At 47.1% G+C, this 15824-nt stretch overlaps 1 long non-coding RNA gene across 1 annotated transcript; it reads left to right on the top strand.

The window, feature by feature from the left end:
* The first annotated feature begins 3158 nt into the window (after window positions 1-3158).
* On the top strand, window positions 3159-15818 carry LOC119103824 (uncharacterized). The gene is made up of 3 exons (XR_005094819.1): window positions 3159-3237; window positions 3862-3995; window positions 15037-15818. It is a non-coding gene; the product is annotated as an uncharacterized LOC119103824 (long non-coding RNA).
* Window positions 15819-15824: the final 6 nt, after the last annotated feature.

Raw genomic sequence — 15824 nt, 5'->3', positions numbered from 1 at the left:
TTCCATGTTCTGGTCTACATGGTGATTGATGGCGAGGTGATCGCGGACAGCCAGTCGTACGCTGCGGAGCACTGTCTGGACAACCAGGTGTCGCTGCGCTGGTCGCCTGACCGCGTCCAGCCACGGGACACCGTGCATCTGACGTTGACGGCTGCTCCCGGCTCGCTTTGTGGACTCGGTGAGTGGTGGGCACTCTCCGTCCGCGGGGTGACAGTTGGCTCTCGGTGAGTGGTGGGTACTCTCCGTCCCCGGGGTGACAGCCTTCTTACAGTGAGTGGTGGGTGCACTCCGCCCATGGGGTAACAGTCAGCTCTCGGCGAGTTGCGAGTACTTTCCGTCCACGGGGTAACAGGTGGCTCTTGGTGAGCGGTGCATACGCTCCGTTTATGGGTGACTCATCGTCTCCGTTTGTCCGTATTTCCCTCTCAACATTCAGTACTCCCGGCCACCACTTTACCTAGAGGCCAAGTTGATGGCGGTTTTGTACGATTTATGTGAGTAACCACCGTCATCAAGCCGGAGAATGACGTCCCTCACCAGGTCATCAAGCCAGAGAATGACGTCATAAACCATTGCGAATGATCCAGGCATCAGTGACTCCACATATATTTGACCATTCACCATGCATTAACTCATGATACACATCATTTCACTGTCGTTTGGACCAATTTTTAAGCTCGTTAACTAAGTGCTATCTGCCCAGCCTTTTCTTTTTTAGAGTCCCATTTTCTTTTATTTTCTCATGTACCTGGCTCCATCGTACTGAAGCGACCACACCATGCACCGTCCCTGCATATGCATGTTCGTTTATGAGCAGTGCTTTACATCAGAAGTGACCATATTCATATGTGCTACCATGCAACATGTGACTACACGCTTAAGACAGCTTGGCTCACGGATTTTCTCATGATAGGATGAATACCTCGAGTGAGAAGATCAGTTCTGAAAGCGTAACGAAACTGATATGTCCGTGGGCCTATGATTGATTATATAACTATGATCACCCAGCCCATAACAATGTCCAACAGACGCTGTTGGGTGGAGATGTATATCGTCAGGCGACACTTCATGCAGACTTAGTAACTTGTTTACCCTTGTTTTGAGCATTCCCACTGTTGGAAAGGAGAACCGTTCCTTTCCACGTGTGCAACTTTTGATTTATAGCATAAAATATCGCATTTTCTACTTCGCGTATTTGAATGCGTGATAAAAAATGAATAGGTGAATGCGCGATGAAATAAATCGATAGGTGAATGTGTGGTGTTATATCACGTTGAAATCTGTTTGCTGATGTGGTTGACAAATCGGTGAGTCTACTCGGCGATGAGAACAAGATCACGCTGTCTGGCATCTATAAGAGCCTTCGATTTCTCATCTCGAGTGATGACATCGTTAGGATCAACGACGATGAGTACTGCAGGGCCAAATGTGAGTTCAGTCAGTGCGACTCAGACAATTTGCAATGCCGCATCGGAGCGCACGCTGTTTTTCGGGCAAGACGCGTGGCATTTACATGGATACTTTCTGGAGCGCATACAGGATATCCTCAAGAAGGGGAAGCAAAGCCATGAGGAGGGGCACAAACCGATAAGGGAGCATATACAACCATGGGGAGGGGCACATACCCGTGAAGAGGGGCGCGAAGCCATGTAAAGAGACAACCACATGAGAGGAACACAAAAACATGAGGCGAGGCACGGTCCAAGACTTTCTTGAAATGCTTGCAATGTAGCCATTACTTGTGGAGAGCCATATCGCATATACGTGAAAGGCGAAAAAAGGTATGGACATGTGCTAACCGTGACTGCCTAAAGGGAGTGTTTCACATTTGAGTAGGGTTTTGAACCGAAATAGCCATCTTAAGATCATTCGGTACAATTTGCAACCCCTCGTTCTTAAGACAGAAAACACACTAGCTTCTGAGCTACGCCCTCGTGAAGTTATACAGAGTATTTCGTGCAGACTATTTTAGGGTAAATCAGGCGTACATAACGCCACATAAATACCATTTAAATACCCCCACCCCATTGTGGGTGAGACGTTCAAATTCAAGAAGAATGTAATCGTCGAGTCGTTCAGGTCTGGCCTTCGTGAGCACCGCTTCCAGGTAAAACGGACATTAATTAGCATCAATGTTGTGCAGACGGTGCAAGTTTTAAGCACGACTTACGTTTTGCGGTACAAAATTCAAGAAGTTGGGTGTGAACAATAGCCATTATAGAAATAGGGCTTCCAATAGAATAACTTGATATTAATGCGATAACCGAGTAAGTGAGTACAAGCAAACAACTTAAACTCAGCAAGAATGTGGAAGAACGCCACGAAAGAGGGTCAATACACCAGTTCATACTTATATTTACTTTAGTAAACACGACAGCACGGCCACCGCCAACTCTCGGCAAGTTGAAGTGCTAAAGGTGAGATGTAGGCTGCCAATTTGCACGGCCAGTTTGTCAGCACCTCTAACGTTATTTAAACGTTCCATGGCGTAATCAAACAGTGCCGTGTTGAAGGGAATATGTACTAAGTAGAGAAAGTATGTTGTTTATAATGGTTCTTCCATTTCGAAGCATAATAATAGTTAAAGGTGATATTGACTGTATTACATCTCATGCAACCTGTAATATGTTCGAATGTGGAGCGCTCCCTCATGCACGTGATGTATTTTAACCTGCGCTGCGTGGTGCTGTAGAAGTGTTTATGATCATTGTGGGTCGGCTAGTTCGCTGCCTCTTGATCGAACGGAATCTGCAGATGGACATTCGGACTAAGACTGAATGTTTTGGTGACCGCTTAATTGGGACAGGCCCCCTTTCCCCGTGTACGCTGCGGTGGTAATGTAGTAATAAGAGATCCCTTTTCGTCTGCGCTTCCTCCAATATCTCAGCACACGTCTTACAACTGAAATAGCGCCGCAAGTAAAACCTCTCGGTTCAGACCTATTACATCTTTGAAATGGCGGTGCTGTTGATTATTTCCGACTGCAAGAGGAGAAACTTTGCACGTCTGTGGCACACATGCCATGGTGTTGGTCAAACGCACATATCACCTATATGCATCGCAGCATATGATAGTTGACCGAGATGCTACATTAACTTCGCAGTGTGGACATGCCAGCTGTTGACCGCTTGTAAGGCTGCTTGCTGCATGGCCCACAGATGGACCACCGTCGGCGCCATCGCCACCCATTTCGGATGATCCTCGCGTTCAAATTTTCCAGCGACCGGACCTTGAACAGTAAGCTAGACGGTTCGCGTACATGCATCGTTGCGTTTATGGCTTCAATCATTAGTGCGTCACGCACTGTAGTGACCTTTTTTGTCGTTATCTTTGGTTCGTCTTTGGCATGGCATTACGTGTTTGAGGTCGGTGTATCGAGCAGCCCTTATGCTCAGGCCAGGTTTAAGTCCGTCTTTACTTACATTTTAGAACTTGAGATTTGTGACGACCGATGACCGACATCGTTGCTGCAAGGTCAAACACTGTAATGCAGAGCCTTGGTTTGAACGAAAATAGTCGGACCCGGTCTGGGTCGTACAGTTGCTTGAATTAGGTATTGTTATGCTATGTTCATAATGCGGTAAAGGCTATCCAATGACTTAACCAAATTTAGAAACATAATACTACTCATATAAATTGTCAGTATCATTTATTCACACTTTCTACGAACTAACTGGATTCATCAGGACGTCAGTCGTGTTTCTATTTTTCATCAGGCGTATGTTATTGTCGTCAAACACGCTCCCGATAAGTCTGGAGCATAAACAACGTCAGCAGCTCGATCAGCGTCGCCAGGTCATATGCGACGTCACTAACACGCGTCACACGTAGTGGGTGACGTCACTCTGTGGTGTGTGCCAGGCGGGCCGCCGTCCCCTCGCGGCTTTCCATCACCCCCGCCGGCTAGGAAGAAGAGGCGATCGCAGCCGTTCTCACCACCACCGCTGTCATATTATTGGGAGACTACCCACGCCGATTCACTCACCGCATTCCGTGTAAGTATTTGGTCAACTGAACGCCGGTGAGACTGGCTAGACTGAACAGATAGTGATCAGACTTGTTAGACCGGTGTACTTAAAGAGAACGTATGCTGCAAGTTGAGTGGACAAAATATGGAAATCGGTCGGCAATATGTGAATGCTATCGAGTGTGTACAATTTTTTATTTGGGATTACCCATCTGTGGAAATAAGTGCTCTTGTGGATCCAGTTGGTAGTAGCTGTGACCTAGTCGGTGGACCTAGTCAGTTATAGACCTAGTTAGTTGTGACGTGAAGTCGCTTCGTCGCGTCTGAAAGACAGCAGCACGATCTGCCATCGCGTTCGAGTGCATCACTAAGCCATCTGGGCTGCATCAACACTGGGTTATTTAGTCCTGCCAGTGTTGCATGAGTTAACAACACACATGCGCGCTGGAAAATCTCCGGCAAGTTATGACCCATTCACCAGCCTGGTCATGTACGCATCACTGAGAAGGGATCTTTCACGCAGCCTAAAAATTGTTTATTTAAACGGGCCAATTTCGGTGTTGTGTTGATCTATGTCGGATGCATTTTTCGTTCACCTTGAAACCATTCTGGGTACAGTCACACGCCTGATTGAAGTACGAGATTTCACGGCTCCTGCCGCCGTGCCGAAGATTCTAACTTCACAGGAGTCTGGCCGGCTTCTGCTTGCCGATCTGCGGCACGAGGACAGACCATGCCGAAAACATTCTACTCTCCCACGTATGAATATGCGGACTATTATGATGACGTCGATGGATATACGATTGCGGAGATGTCCCCAGTTATTGAAGGTCTAAGGTCCAACCAACGTACCACCATTTCTCCTTTCCGTCATATGCACGTTGCGTTTGCATGGCACAAATGTATTTGGGTAGTTGTTGCTTAATTGCCTGGATATATTTACAAATGCATGTCAAGCTCTCCAGCTTCGCAGATACACCAGGTGGCAAGGAAGCAGTGTTCTGCCTCCTCGTTCATCGCTCCCGACTTGGCAGCAGACTTAACCGTCTCGAGTAGTCAAGGGAATAAAGGCGCTCTAACAAACCGAGCTATCGCGACGAACAAACATGCAATGTTTTAGGTGGTGTGGAGGAACTGATGTTAGCCGCGCTGCATGGTAACCTTTAGTGGGACCCTGCTACGATACAGGGGGAGGCCCAGTTACAAACGAGGCAGGCCCATGTTCCGTGTTGAACCGCTCTTTTCATTCAGGATGCTCGTTTTATGCATCTCGATGGCGTATTCCTAGCAACAGGAGCCCATTTCATGCATCGTCAGGTGGCTGCGGTTTCGGATCACGATGCCTTTGCGTTGGGGTGCGGAGGCTTCTTGGCTATACTCGAAGCCCACTCGTTAATCGCAAGCACCCCATTCTCAAAAATGGGGTCCCTTATGCATCAGGAGGCTCTTTTCTTGGGACTTGGCACCCTGCTGTTGGTTGTAAGACCGTTTGCTGGCGAATTAAAAGGCCCCATTCAGAATCTTTTATCTGTCGACATTGACTTTCTTTGATATGATGCATATAACAGTTTGGTAAGAGAGCACATGCCCTCGGTGCCACTCCCCGCTGAATACCACACTGCCTAAGGAGTCCCTCCCCCCCCCCCCCCCCCTGTGAAGAAGATCCCATTTTGTCCAGTAGGCCCCCGGAAACTCCTGCTCCCAAACTCACAACCCGTAGCGCTCCCCCTCCCAATGTATCAATATCTAGTTACGTTTGGCATGTCTAAAAGTTGTTATTTCCTACATTCATCATATTGCATGCACGCGTATTTTTTTCAGATAAAGTGGGACAGGGATGCATTCTCTATCGTCAGGCGAATTCGGTGGACGGGTCTTCGCGAGATCATTAAAAACCAGCGTCGCTAGCATTTACAACGAGGACCTTATCCAACTTTGACATACTACAAGACAAAACAAGTGTGCAACGTCACCATGAAAACAGTCCAAATGACGACAAATAACTGAAAAATGTCATTGTATGCTGTGAGATCCAAAAACCGAGCACAGATTAAGGGCTGCTATATAATTGGCATGGCAACAGCTCTGTCAAGACGCTTGACCATGCGATTAATGCCCCTCATGGGTGGTCGATTTCTGAAAATGTTCGTGTGGGGGGGGATGAGGGCTAGATTCGTGGAAGTCGTCGTCATAAGGGGACAGGGCCAAGACCTTCTCGGATCTCGTGCCTAATGTTTTGGATATCATTTATATATATATATATATATATATATATATATATACGTATGTGTGTGTAAAACATGCTTAGATATCCTTTACAGCTCATGTGCTTAGCCACAGCAATCATGCACGGAAGCCACACAGATTGCATCTGCTTTTTGTAAAAGCGCCTCTTCCGTGAAGCTGAAGGAATTGCAGTTACAGCTCTCTTGCAAACTGGAAATTAAAGTTATGTATAATTTGCCATTTCGTGCTTAGGAATTTGTGTGCTGATTCTTTCGCTCACAACAATAACGCGTCCAGTGTTCACACTATATTTGGCTATCATAATCCATTTATACGCGGGTTCCCAAGACACCTAAATTTCATTGATAAAACGTATGCATTTTGGTGAACATTAATGTAAACAATTTCACGTGAAATACCGTTAATGTTTATTTCACGTACAGTTTAAGAACATGATTCTTAACATTCCTGCAAACACGCTTAGGCAGATGCCCTTCTGTTAAAAATGTACTTTCCCTGCTCCTTTCGATTAACACGAGCCCGGGCCGCCGGTTGAAAAACCTTTGCTCGGGTGGGGGTCAAGTTGACCACCGAGATCTCATAATCCAAAAGAGAGCTAAAGAGACCATGTTCATAGGGCGTGTTGGCCCGTACGTAAACTCGCTTGGGTCAGAGTTTAAGGTCCCTAGGTCATGAACTTCGTGCCGAATAAGGTCAAACAAGGTCAAACTTCAAAATCGTCTTAAATGCATGTCCAGAATCTAGATACCTCCTCTGAGTAAAAAGTTGCATGCTCGTTCAACTCAAGTTACCTTGCTTGACGTTTCTAAGGTTATGGTTGCCAAAATCAAAGAAGACTGCCCTGAGTTTTGTATATAAATCAGCGACAAAGGTTACGCCAAGCAGTATACTTCTAAAAACAAAATGTTGACTTGGGTTATTCCAGGTCAGTGACCTGTTTTGACCTTTAAGAATTCCATGGAAAGTGTTCTATGCGGTTCCCATTATCAATAAATTTAAAAGGCGCACCAGAAACTACCCCGCACAGCAGGCTCTGGAGCAATGAAACAGGTTGGTTTTGACCTTGGCCTGACCCTCACGTCTGATCCTAGGTCAATAGAATTTGTTCATTTATTTGGTGTGTTACCTAAGGAAATCTTTCACATGCATGGATTCGTCTAACACTCCGATATTTTATCAGATTGAACAAATCCTCAGAAGTCGACTCCGCTAAATCGATAGCGCGACTTTGACCTGCCTTAGGCCAGCGATCTTGCACAGTACATCTAATTTTGTGATGCCACATGATCTGCTATTCAATTATCTATTGGTACGCCAAACTTGGCGCCGCTATGCCGCGCCGTTCGGAAACCGTGCCGGAAATATCCTCGGGGTGGTCAATTTGACCCCCACCCGAGCAGGTGTTAACACAAAATGTAAAGCCAGCCATTCGTCTGGGGGACACTGTTCCAAGCTTTTACACCTCTGAAGGGAAAGCAGCTGTGATTCGTTTCACTTCCAGTGCGTGAAAAATGAAACATCCGTCATATTAATGTATTGCGTAATTTAGGTTGATTGTAACAGTATTGCTAGTTGTCTGGTTTTTTCAATTACCATGCGATGATACTTACGTACGCATACTCGGCGCTCAGTGAGCGTACCGACGCTGGGACACAGCCAGAGTCTTGGTAATGGGCATGGGACGCAGGGTTATACAACCTTTACCCTGGGGAAAGGCCCCCACCACAAATAGCAGTAATTGGATATGGCCCACATGATTTTGAGTGGAGGCCCTTCTTTAAAACCAGGATTCATCAATAGGTGCAATGCTTTCATGTGTTTGAAGTTAATAAACTGAAGGAAACACACCGGCGTTACTCAATTTACAATGTTTCTATGGACTCGTTCTAAGTCGATAGCACTCGGGGGCTGTGCCGGAATTTTCCGGGCTGTACAGAGTCATCGTAAACGTAGATTTAGATCGAACTGAGGTCGTAAATTTGCATCCACATCAGCCTGTTTTGTTATCAAAATGCCCGAATTTGTTCAGAATCAAGTAGGAGAAGAATTACATAACCCAGTTTTGGCCTTGCGCGCCGGTCTTATAACAAAACATGCAGTATACAGGAAAAAGGCAGAAAAATCAACTCAAGTAAAACCACCTACGCTCGGCGTTGCAGTCTCCAGAGGGCGTGCCGCGTCGTGCTTGTCTGACACTAGGCAGTGACCAACGGGCGGACGAAAATGACAATGCTTCTGGAGGAGTTACCTTTGAACGCATTCGGGCGTCAAATGAATCGCTTGGAAGGTATTCCGAGAGTATGTTTCACGTGAGCAATTTTATATTTATAGTATAAACTGACTTGCATTCATTGCATCGTGAACCGCTGCAAGGATTTGGTGGTAAACTAGACAAGTAAATATAGAATCTCTGTTTTTGTGTTGTTTTCCCTGTTTCTCCCTCCAGAGCATAAGCTCAAAATTGTTTAAGCTGAAGATACGCGGCAGTCCAGTTTCTCAACGGTACGAATTGATTTTTAAGAGATTTTTGGACCATTTCTTCACGGTGGCTGTTCTCGGGTGCCGGGCACCCACCACCCAGTGCTATCTGCATTGGCCAATGCCGCTCGCTCTCACGGAAACTGAAGCCCCGGCCACTGGTGCTGTTGCTCCTAAGATTGCGATCATGCAAGCCCAAAACTGCTTTATGCAATTCACTTCACATGATGGCCTGAATCAAGAATGGACGCCTCGTTTGTGTTGGCCTTCTCATTTTTACCTCATTGTGATCTGCCCTGTTCAATGCTAAGGAAATCCCTTTCCTTTCCCGGGTAAGGGAACCAGTGGGCAGACCAACGGGGGGCACGGCTCACTTCCCGGTCAGGTGCTTCAGGGCCCTTCGGTTACAGTGTGGGGTGTCTGCCGGCCGTCATGCCGGTGACACAGGGGCGGAATACCCTGGCCGATGCAGAAAACGTAAGAGGCATGCATCATACATTGGTCGCCTACTTGACACCGGAGGCCCCCCTAACCCGGCCATTTGTTCCCAAATAGACGCTGGGTCCCCTCAATGACGCAAAACATCCCTTATCGTCGCAGGTGTCCAGTAATTGGCACAGAGATTAGGATGGGTTCCTGCTTAGGATTAGGAATTTAGGATGGGCCCCGGTTCGGCATAACGGGCCCCTGCCTGAAGTAGCATGGAGAGCCTCACGTTCGGTACCGGGGCCTTGCCCGACAAAGTGCCTTCTGTTACCGCGTTATTAATTCGAGCTTTCACTGTCAGAGGACCACGACCAACGCAAGACGTCTCTGGCTTTTCAGCACCCCGTCCCTGTCGCTGTCATTCAGATGCTGCCCTAGCCTTCCCGAGGCCCCCTTGCAAACATTGGCCCTCTATTAGCCACTGTGGGTCTGACCAACAGAGAAGCCCTCATTGTTGCAAGGGACCCTTGTCCCCTGCTTGGGAAATGGGCCCCCAGGGCTAAGCCTGACACGTAGCCATTGCGCGTGTTACGGTCGTTAAGACTCAGTGAGTTTCGCAAAATAGGATTGTTGAGACAAGCGGAGAAAAACTAGCGCCATCTACATTTAAAAAAGAGTAGGTTACCTCCCAGATTTGACTCAATTTCCTCCCGGTAATGTTATAGAGTTGATGTCCTCCCAAAAAGAATAGAGAAATACGGGTCCTGGTCTAATAAGTTGCCTGCTCTATGTCGGCGAAAAATCCTGTCGTTGGGTACCATTATAATTTTGCTCGGCGTCGATCGTCGAAAACCAGCTTTCGGCAATCGACATGAAGTCGATGTTATGTGGCTTCAGACGTTGCTAGACGTGAACGGCTTCGGGAGCAAAGAGCGTAAGTTGAGTTGCGTCGGCTAATAATGTCTGTCATGGAAACTCCCCGCCGATTGTCGCAAGGCGGAGTGCAGAGGCCATTGGGCGTGTTCGACACAGCTTGTGCTGGTGGTCATGGTCGGACGATTACCGCTGTCGGTTTAGTCGGCTGTTGTCGACCGTCAGGTTCTTCAACCGTTTCATCAAATATTCATGCTGAAGTGGAGGTCGACACCTTTCAAGGGTTCCTCCGAAATATAGACGGCCAATAACTTTGTAACGCCTTGTTTTCCCCATTCCGGTAAGGCGTCGTAGCAAAGCGTCATAACTCGCTGCGATATGTATAACTTAAACATAGCTGAAAAAATGCCAAACGCTCCCACAGCCAGAAAAAAACTAGAACACAGTCAGCCAAAGATATAAATCGTGTACTTTAAAACATGCGGCATACAGGAAAAAAACAGAAGAATAAACACAAGTAAACACGGAACGACTGCGGAGCTATAACGCCGTGACTAACTCAGTCAGATGCCCTAAACTTGACATGACGTCGTATATTTCATTTTCTTCGGCTCTTTACCTGTGAAACATTAGTGGAAGCCTTTCTTGAACTTTATGTAGTTTCGGGCGCTTTTTCGTTACATTCTATATGAGCTTGGGCCCCAAAGGGTTGGAGGGCCAACTCACCCGTTGAGGGGTGGGGGGGGGGGGGTGGGGGGGAGGGGGGCAGACTGAGCATTGGGCGGCCAGTGTCCCACCCCAAAAAAAGCAAACCGACAACTGTGGTGCCCCCAACTTTCCCTTCCCGGAAAACACAACCAATAAGATCAAAGCGACAAAGTCTGGCAGCAACCACCCTCAGGGCTGCCTTCTTTAATTGCCGCCGCCGGCTTTCCATACTTGGGGTTATTCGATATATCAGAGGAGCCATCCAACCATTAAAAACAGTTGACATACTGTGTTACCTTTGCCATGCGACGTGCGACCTGCTTCCCAGTTCCTCATTATATCACCCGTCCGTGTTATCTTGACAGTCCTTCTTATACTGATCACGTCCGAAGGGGTTTTACGTGGCAAAACTACATCGTTCTTCTCGCCCAATCTTGTTTGCAATCCTGACCAGCCGTGCGCTTCGATATTCGCTTTAACTGAGGATAGACAATAGATCTCTGAAACGCTGGCATCTGAACTTAATGGGCTTAGTTGATATATTATAATATACGTGACCATTCTAGGAAATTCTCACCTTTGATTTACTTAACGAAGCTAAATGTTTAATGCGGGCGGTTATGAGCTTGCTGAGAGAATGATGAGATAATTGACTGATGAAGGTCAATTATACTTTGATTTGTAGCCAACTATACCTTCATTTATGCATATGTATATGCAGATTTGTACGGTCACATGCAATGCACTAGTATATGCATATCACAACACGTACATAAATACATAAACTTCTAAATTTGGGGCTTAGGACTCTCGTTCCCTTTGCTCGGCTGCGCTTAAGCATTCACACAAAACGACACCCCTGTCACGAACTGCCGGACCGCCCTTTGAAACTGCAATTGCAAACAGAATATTTTACTTTTGACCTGCATATATTTTCCACATGGGTCCTATCGCCAGCGTCATGGGATGTCGCTGTAATGCCCGATGGTCGTGTCTGTGTTGACCTGGCACACCTGTGACCGTTACATTTCAGAGCAACTCATTCGTGGTGTGTCGGACCTTGTCATCGAGACGCGCAACTGTGTCGCCTTAGCCCGCGAGAACTTCTTTTATCTGTATCGAGGTGGTAGTGTACCAGGATTCCTTGCGGCGGCCTTCACAACCGACTCAAATCCCGGCAGCAACAGCAGCAGCAGCAATCCCGAGTCACGGGTGGCTGCCAGATACGGCTAATAGCATGCAGATCCGTCACCTGCCCTGGTCACGGGTGGTGTTGCAGTGCAGGGGTTACTAAATGCATGATGACATGATGACGCCAAAGTGGCACGATAACGACAAAGTGGCAAGCGGGTAGCTCATAGCGGTCGACAGTCATTTTGGAGTGCCGTTTTATGCTGTGCTGTTTCTGGACCACCAGAGCATAAAGGTGCGTTCCAGGTGCTCGTGTTCGCGCACAGGTGTTTTGGTTGCGGTTCTGGCTGCATGCATTTCAAGTTCTTTTTCATTGGCTCAGCATGTGTTGACAGCCCGTTCCGTGCTTATGACGTCACGGAACAATATCCGAAATGGCAATTGCGTTGGCGTGCTGGGGTGGGGGAATATCTCCCCTTAGACTCTCATTTTTCTTTGAGCACCATGGATAGTTTCTGACCGGAAGTTGAAAATCAGCGTGATTAGGTCTTGCCGAGCTGACAGCTCCCTCCCCTAAGAAAATCCTATCTGCGCCATTGGTCATTGCACGAACGATGATGTCACCGGTGAGCTCTACGCCAGCTTCTGAAGACTGACGGATTAGGAATCATATTTCTGTTACATAATAAGTTCAGTCAGAAGCCATCTGTTGTGATAAAAGCCCGATTCTGTGCGATCCGGGCTCCCTGTCCTTCCTCCCCCTGGTTGAACCCATGATTCACGTTAATTTTCATTTATCCAACCCTTCAGATTGCGCTACTTGCATCAGGCAGCAAGTTGGTCCGTCCACCTACGCATCCTTTGACCTTCTGGGACACGTTATAAGGACGGATAGAAATACTGGGAACGGTATCCAGTAGCCTTCGCGATCCTTAAAAAAACACTGGAGACATTGTCCTCAAGTGTTCCCAGTGGTGGATCTGCCCAGATGCCCATTCGCCTCTCTCGTAATCGAACGTGGGCCAAACGTTGTGCTTGGTCTGCAATTCTGCATTGTTTTCGTCATTGGTAGCTTTTTACATAGGTGCGTCGTTGCACTGGTCACAATGGTGTTGGCCAAGTGGTGCTCAATTCAGTCATCGAGATGCGGGCGACGCTTCAAGCCATGAAAGAGCTGCCCTCGTCCTCGTCTCAGATTGACGTAGAATGGTAAGGGCCAGTGCGCCGCAAAACCTCAGGACTTTTGTCGTCACTTGGCCGAGTAGGACCAACCACGTGGTACTCTCATACTGCAGATCGGCTCCCGTGAAGGCATCAGTCGGGAGTCTCAGAATCTCTGCCAAGCTCTGTTTGGCATTGCTAGCGGTGTGGAACCCACGGGCTGCCAAATGCTGGCCAGAGAGTGTCCGCAGTTTACCCGTCATCGGTTCAGCTGTCTCTGGTTCATTGTACTTAGTTCGGTTGTCCCTGGTTCATTTGTCTCTGGTTTAGTTGAACAGGGATAGTTGACACTGGTGCCGTTGCCCTGGGTCAGTTGCCACTGGCTCGAAAGCCACTGAGTCAGTTGTCACAGAGCAAGTTATCACTAAGCCAGCTGTCACTAGGTTATGTTTTACTGGCTCAGCTGTCCCTGATTCAGCCGTCATGGTTCAGTTGTTCTGGATCACATGTCGCTGGTTCTATTGCCAAACGGAGCCGTGCCGGCCGATGACTTTTTACGTCCTTGACGTGCGAAGAGCCAGCACTACATCTCTTTCCAGGCATTTACATGCCAACATATGGCTAAATCCCTGGCTCATGTGTGCCTAACCTGTTATTGGTGGATATGATATGGCACGTCAGCCAAAGAAATAATGCTAGATTTGGTCAAACATTAATCGCCATTTATTCACAGCTTTTATGACGCTTTCCCTCGAGCCTTATTTTCATAATCGTCGCATGTGCTCTGTAAACTTTGCCGATTTCGAAGTCGAAAGGCATTTCAGAAGAGCGTAGCATAACTTTAATCATCTAACCTATGTTCTTCAAATGCATTTAAGTTCCGTAAAACTAGTTCCGTAGGCCGTGGGACCACATGTTAGTCACTACAAATATTGCTACAGAGCCATGATATTTGCATGTACGTCGGCAAGGCTGATATAATATTTACATGTTGAACATAATAGACTCAGTGTTAACCCTTCCGATCTCGTTGAAACTGTGCCATGCTGTCCAACTAGCGCCTGGCCACATGCTGGTAGCATAATAATGTCACGCTCACAGAAGGAGCTTCCTTCTTGGGAAGTCAATGGTGTCCAGGCATCTCAATTGGTATGAGACCATACGCTCAAAATATGATGTACCTTGAAGGTTATTTGGTCAAAGCAAAGTCACACCAGAACTTACCTTTTTACGCACCAAAGGTACACATGCTTTTGGTCAGGGGCGTTAGTTTTGTAAATGACTGGGAAACCATTCTGAACGCTTGCCACCTAACCATCTACACAATGTTTGTTTCTGAACGGACCTGCCTTGGACGACGGCGATTCAACAGCGATTTTTATTTTCAGATTGTTTTTAGCTATCAGTCTCCTGTAAATGTGAACAGCATGTTTGGCGCACTTGTGGGCACCAAATAATGCTCGGAAAGATAAGTCTGTGTGATACTTAGTTCTTTCATTTGTTGCACTATTTTAGTCAAAAGGAGGGTCTGAGCCGACATTGTAGACATGGATCTCCCAATATACTGCGCTGAGGTATTACTGAAGGTGAAGATATGGTTAGATATTGGTCAAGCCTACCTTTTCACGCATTATTTCGTGGACAAGACTTGTTTCCATCCAAAGACAACATTGCATGGCCCTTGCTTTTCAGTGTTAGATGCAAAAAATGTAACTAAAAATTGTCGTTCTTCGTAACGAACTGGGCGCAATGGTTGAAAAACACAGCTATGGAGAGAAGTAAGGTTGTCAGGCTCTTGGCCAGCACTTCCTCCCCTCCCCCTATCATTTACGCAGATCTTTGCCCTTGTTTTCAGCATTGCCAGATACCTGATACGCGACAAATTTTGGAGGGCAAGTATAGTGTATTCTTTTCAGGCATCCGCGTGAGAAACTTGAACTCATCTGTGCTGTGTTTCTTTAATTCCTGCTCCCACCGTGACATTCGTTGCACTGAAGTGTGGCCCAATTCGAAGGTGTGCTAGTCTGTATCATCTATCGTTTCAGATTCACTCCTTCCTGGTGCTCTCTGACCTAGTAATGGAAACTCGTGCCTGTACCGTCCGCTCCCGGCAGCGGACTAGGTACTACTGGCTCTGCCGTTACTTGCCTGAAGAACATTTTCGGCCGATCGCCTTCTCCTCAGGTGGGTATCTGTACAGGGCGATGAACTTCACTTCCGAAGCCATTGCTCGCAACCCGACACCGACACTACAATCACTGCTATTCGACAAGTCACTCCGCAAAGCAACGACAGGTTCATCCTAACCAGAGACCAGGCTGACACGTCCGGCGGACAGCACCCCTTAACCCAACATGCCCTCTGGTTGTCTGCAAAGTTGGGGACCTGCGTGACCACACTCTGAAGGAGCAGGCCGTTTAGGGTGTCCCTTTTATCTCCGTGATGAATCGAACGAGCGCGCCTGCTCATTCCTGGATATCTTTTGATCCGTCGTGCAACACGCCTCTGGTAACACACCAATTTTAGATGTGAACTCGTTCAAACTTTGCAGAACCAGAAGCTGGCAATGCTATATGAGCTATCTCCTATATTACTCTTCTCCGCTCCGAATTATCATCAGCTTAGTGAGATGAGGAGTCGATCCGGGGTAGTTGATGGTTATGTAGTTAACTGATTATTTAAATGCGTCTGCAGGATAGATTGCTTTAAAATCTACCAACATGGCTGAAAAGGTGTCTTTCTGTCACCCACGAAATTTTGAATCGTCTTGTCACCTGGAATCAAATCCCTCAGAAACCATCGTAATATACATCTAAAGGCAGTAAACCACAAG

Source organism: Pollicipes pollicipes, unplaced genomic scaffold (assembly GCF_011947565.3).
Source record: "Pollicipes pollicipes isolate AB1234 unplaced genomic scaffold, Ppol_2.1 Scaffold_5724;HRSCAF=6776_pilon_pilon_pilon, whole genome shotgun sequence".
NCBI classification, from domain to species: Eukaryota; Metazoa; Arthropoda; class Thecostraca; order Pollicipedomorpha; family Pollicipedidae; genus Pollicipes; species Pollicipes pollicipes.
This window is presented reverse-complemented; position numbering and strand designations above follow the sequence as displayed.